The sequence below is a fragment of the Hyaena hyaena genome, unplaced genomic scaffold (genome assembly GCF_003009895.1).
Source record: "Hyaena hyaena isolate Hyena2069 unplaced genomic scaffold, ASM300989v1 scaffold_157, whole genome shotgun sequence".
Classification (NCBI taxonomy): domain Eukaryota; kingdom Metazoa; phylum Chordata; class Mammalia; order Carnivora; family Hyaenidae; genus Hyaena; species Hyaena hyaena.
Genome location: NW_024080789.1, coordinates 983,833 through 989,598, shown reverse-complemented (window position 1 = coordinate 989,598; position 5,766 = coordinate 983,833). Strand labels below are relative to the sequence as shown.

The following is a 5,766-nucleotide window of genomic DNA, read 5'->3' as shown; positions in this document are numbered from 1 at the left end:
ATTTTTTTTTAATTAAAAAGATTTTTTAATGCTGATTTATTTTTTGAGAGAGACAGAGTACGAGCAGGGGAGGGGCAGAGAAAGAGGAAGACAAAGAATCTGAAATAGGTTCCAGGCTCTGAGCTGTCAGTACAGAGCCCGACGCAGGGCTTGAACTCATGAATTGCAAGAACATGACCTGAGCTGAAGTCAGATGCTTAACTGATTGAGCCACCCAGGTGCCCAAGTTATATTTATCTTAAAAAAAAAAATCTCTGCCTTTCCATCTGGTGGCAGCCATCAGCTCAAAGGTAAGCCAAGATGGGCACTTACAAGTACATCCAGGAGCTGTGAAGGAAGAAGCAGTCTGGTGTAATGTGCTTTCTTCTCAGGGTGTGCTGCTGACTGTATCACCAGTTCTCTGGTGGGGTCACAACCCCCCCCAGCCCTCATCCAACCAGGCCCAATAAAGCACACAGACTGGGGTACAATGCCAAGCAAGGTTATGTTACATATCAGATTTGTGTGTGACATGGTGACCGCAAACACCCAGTTCCTAAGGGTGCTTCATATGGCAAGCCCGTCCATCATGGTGTCAACTAGCTAAAGTTTGCCCAAAGTCTTCAGTCTGTTGTAAAGGAGTGAGCTGGATGCCCTCTGAGAGTCTTGAATTCTTACTGGGTAGGTGAAGATTCCACATACAAGTTCTGTGAGGTTGTCCTTATTGATCCATTCAATAAAGCTATCAGAAGAAATCCTGACACCCAGTGGTTCACCATACCAGTCCACGAGCACAGGGAGATGTGAGGGCTGACATCTGCGGGCTGCAAGAGCCATGGCCTTGGAAAGGGTCCAAGTTCCTCCATACTATTGGTGGTTCTGGCCCTGCAGCTTGGAGAAGACCAATACTCTCTGGCTCCACAGTTACCACTAATACAGTAATGTTTGTAAAATTCTTACTTAATATATAATTTAGGACAGTCAAAAAAAAAACACCCCAACAGTTCTTACTTTTGTTGTTGTTTTTCTATTACTTTATTCTCTGTTTGATTTAGTTCCTCTCTGATTGTTACTTCGTTATTATGTCCTTCCTTCTGCTGACTTTGGGCTTAGTTTGTTGTTGTTGTTCTTCTTCTTAGCTCCTTGGAAGTGTAAAGTTAGGTTTTTTATTTGAGATCTTTCTTCTTTTTTAATATAGGCATTGATTGTTATGAACTTAACTTTTGGTACTGCTTTTTCTGCATCTCATAACTTTTTTTTTTAATGTTTTTTTTTTTCTAGGAGAGAGAGAGAGAGACAGCATGAGCAGGGGAGGTTCAGAGAGAGAGAGAGTCACAGACTCTGAAACAGGCTCCAGGCTCTGAGCTGGCAGTCAGCACAGAGCCTGACGTGGGGCTCAAACCCACGAACCGCGAGATCATGACCTAAGCGAAAGTCGGACGCTTAACCAACTAAGCCACCCAGGCGCCCCATGCATCTCATAACTTTTAGTATGCTATATTTTCATTTTCACTTGTCTCAAAATACTTTTAAATTTCCCTTTTGATTTCTTCTCTGACCCAGGGGTTGTTCAAGTGTGTTGTTTACTTCCCATGTATTTCTGAATTTTCCCATTTTCTTGCTGTTACTGATTTCTAGTTTCATTCCATTATGTTCTGAGAAGACATTTGGAATAATTTTTATCTTAACTTAAAAATTTTTTTAATTTTTTTAATTTTTTTAAATTTTTTATTTATTTCTAGGAGAGAGAGAGAGACAGCATGAGCAGGGGAGGGTCAGAGAGAGAGGGAGACACAGACTCTGAAATAGGTTCCAGGCTCTGAGCTGGCAGTCAGCACAGAGCCCGACGCGGGGCTCAAACCCACGAATCGCAAGATCATGACCTAAGCGGAAGTCAGACGCTTAACCGGCTAAGCCACCCAGGCGTCCCTAAAAAATTTTTTAAATGTTTATTTATTTTTGAGAGGGAGACAGAGACAGAGCGTGAGTGGGGGAGGGGCAAAGAAAGAGGGAGACATAGAATCTGAAGGAGGCTTCTAGCTCTGAGCTGTCAGCACAGATCCCAATGTGGGGCTCAAACTCATGGACTGCAAGACCATGACCTGAGCCAAAGTTGGATGTTTAACCGACTGAGCCACCCAGGTGCCCCTGATCTTCTTAATTTTGAAGGGTGATTTTGTGGCCCAACATGTGATCTATCCTAGAGGAAGATCCGCATGTGCTTGAGAAGAAGGTGTTTTCTACGGCTGTTAGGTGGGATATTCAGTTAATATCTGTTAGGTCCATTTGGCCTATCGTGTTGTTCAAGTCAACTGTTCCTTTATTGTCTTCTGTCTGGATGTTGTGTTCATTATTGTAAGTAGAGCTCTGAAGTTCCCTTGTTGTACTGTCATTTCCTGTTTTCAGATCTGTCAGTATTTGCTTTATACATTTAGGTGTTCTGTCTAGCATATTTTTTACTATGATGATGTTAGTGCAATATAGTGCTTTTTGATTCATACAATGTTCTCCTATATGTTATCTCAGAGGTTATGTCCCATTTTAACAATTTAAGCCTAAAAGTCAGTACATTCCATTTACTCTGACCTCTTATTCACCAAGCAATAGTTTCATGGGTAGACTCTGCTCCTACAAGAAAATGTATTAGCAGCCAACTCCTTTGCAGCCATTTCTTCCTGTTAATGAATTCCTTGGCCTTCTTGCTCATAACCTAGTCTCTGCTGAGACTAGACTAAACTCCTCTGGTAAACTCAAGTCCAAGAGACTGCAGGTAGAGGGAGGCTATGGACCCAAGCTGTCTCCATGTGAAAGAGACACTTTTTGGAGTGTCAAACAACTCAATTTAATGGGTGACTATTTTGCCCCTTTGTGGCAGGAATTGGGGAGGGAAGCAGAGATAAATGAGATAGTGACTGCTCCCAAAGGGCTCAGTGTCTTGGCCCCAGGGCAGTGTTTCTCAAGTGTGGACCTGGACCACCTACCCTAGAATTACCTGAGAATTACCATTATAAACGAGGATTCCAGGCCCTTATCAAGACCCAGATTAGAATTTTGGGAGTGGGGCCCAGAAATCTAAACCTTTGTTAAGCTTCCAGGTGACTCTCATGCCCACAAATTTGAAGAACCACTGTGGCTAGATAATCACTTGTTTAATTTTCTGTCTTTGGCCCCAGGACTGAGCATGGTGAGCCATGTGTCCACTGCCTTCTGGCCATTGCCTGGCAGGATATCAGATAGTCTTTGCCCACTGTGCTAGGGAACATGGAGAGTCTCCAATGGCAGAAATAGGGAGCATTCTGCCTATCTCTTTTTATTTTTACTTATTTTTATTTCTAAGTTTTATTTATTTAATTTTTTAAATATAATTTATTGTCAAGTTGGCTAACATACAGTATATACAGTGTCCTCTTGGCTTTGGGGGTAGATTTCTGTGATTCATCGCTCATATACAATACCCAGTGCTCATCCTAACAAATGCCCTCCTCAATGCCCATCACCCCTTTTCCCATCTCCCTGCCCCCCTCCCCCTGCCATCAACCCTCAGTTTCTGCCTATCTCTTGGTAGGGCTCTCTCCCCACCTTCAGGGGGCTGGATTCTATTCGCCATGATTCCATGTCCACAGAGCCCTACCTGTCAGACTTTGAAAATTAGACCTCACTGTGGACATCTGCGTTCCAGTGCCAATTCCAGTCCCCAGACCCAGGTCCTCCCTAAACCTTTTTACTTTTAACTATGTGATTACTACATGAATACCTTCTTGGGATTCCTCTGGGAATCCACTTGGCAAACTTGGAAGTGTGAGGAGTTAACATTTTATGGGATAATCGTTCACCAATGTAGGTGGGAACTTATGAATAAATGCCCCCCTCTCCTTTCTCCCAGGCATTCTCAGTGTGACGTTAGGGGGTACCAGCAAGATAGAGCCCTAGTTGCATGCAGTAATGACCAGCGTGATGACATGCCCTTGTACTGGTCTTTCTTCCAACTGGTTGACTTTTCTTAGCCCCTTGCCTGAAAGCTCTCATTTTGGGCTCTCCGCTGTCTAAGGGAAGCTGAGGCTAAGGTAGAGACCCAAAAGTTGAGCTGCCAGATAACTGGTAACCATAGTTAATAATTATTGGTAGGGGCCGCCTGGGAGACTCAGTTGGTTAAGCATCCGACTTCAGCTCAGGTCATGATCTCATGGTCCATGAGTTCGAGCCCCATGTCGGGCTCTGTGCTAACAGCTTAGAGCCTGGAGCCACTTCGATTCTATGTCTCCCTCTCTCTCTGTGCCCCTCCCCAACTCACACTCTGTCTCTGTCTCTGAAAAATGAACAAACCTTAAAAAAAACTTTTTTTAATAGTAATTTTTGGCAATGAGCTCTTGTGAAAAGACCAAACCAGTATATACTCTTACGGTAAATATCCAAGTCTCCCATTTCCCTATTGTTCTGCCAACACGGAATATTATCAAATATGAGTGAATAGTTTTGCACTCTCTAGCTATGTGATCTTGAAAAAGACATTTTCACCTGTGAGTCTTGTTTCATGACACATAGAATGGGAAAAATAATTCCTGCATTGGTGAAAATAGAAAATTACCATGGCTATGAAAGCACTTTTTAAGCTATGAAGTACTAGGCATATGTAAGAAATGGTCCCTAATTATACCATGAATGAAAAATCCAAAGGGGTTTTCATTTCTCTAACGAATCCTTCAGAGTAAATCCACAATAACAACTAAAAAAACCAAAGTCAGTCACACTTTGGTCAAATGAGATCTTGCAGAGAGGGCCTGAAATTGAGCCCTCACATCAAAGGCTCAGGGTCCTCTACAGCTTAAGAATCCTGGCTGGCTGGGCACCTGGGTGGCTCAGTCAGTTGAGTGTCTGACTTTGTCTCAGTTCATTATCTTGCAGTTTATGGGTTTGAGCCCTACATCAGGCTCACTGCTCTTAGTGCAGAGTCTGCTTTGGATCCTCTGCCCCCTTCTCTCTTTGTCCCTCCCCTGCTTGCACGCACTCTCTCTCCCAAAAATAAGCAAAACATTTAAAAAGTTGCCGAGAGGCGCCTGGGTGGCTCAGTCAGTTAAGTGGCCTTTGGCTCAGGTCATGATCTCATGGTTCAGGAGTTTGAGCCCCGTATTGGGCTCTATGTGGACAGCTCAGAGCCTGGATCCTGCTTCAGATTTGGTGTCTCCCTCTCTTTCAGTTCCTCCCCAACTTGCACTCTGTCTCTGTCTCTCTCTCAAAAATAAACAAACATTAAAAAAAATTTTTTTAATATATAAAAAAATTAAAAGTTGCCGAGATGTGACAAATATTATGCTAGAACATCAAAATTATTTAAAAAGAAAATCCTGGCAGGCTACTCTGACCCATGCTGGCCATTTACCTGGGCCATCTTTTTCATTTTGGTTTCCTACTAGAAAACTGCATTAATCACAGGTTTCTCTGCAATGAATCTGCACAGTCATCTAAAAGCATAGTAAGTGAACAGAGGGGGAAGAAAAAAAGCCACTGTTTCATCAGACCTCTCCTGGCCCCTCTGAGGGGCCCTGCCCAGGAAATATGGTGGTAGTGCTGCCTGCTGCGTATTTCCCAAGTGTAAACATGGCAGAGGACTGCAGCTGTGCCTTCATTCTGGAAAACTGTCCACAGACTCAACTTTGAATTGTTTTTACAGAGCTCCTTACCTCTCCCCATATCCCTGCCTCTGCTGTCGTAGCTATACCCTTGCTCTGAATGTAACTGCCCCAGCCAAAAACCTGGGCACTTCCTGGGTGGATCTTCCCTTTCGATTCT

At 43.4% G+C, this 5,766-nt stretch overlaps 1 pseudogene; it reads left to right on the top strand.

Moving 5' to 3' along the window:
- The first annotated feature begins 300 nt into the window (after positions 1-300).
- LOC120236584 lies at positions 301-913 on the top strand (annotated as a pseudogene).
- Positions 914-5,766: the final 4,853 nt, after the last annotated feature.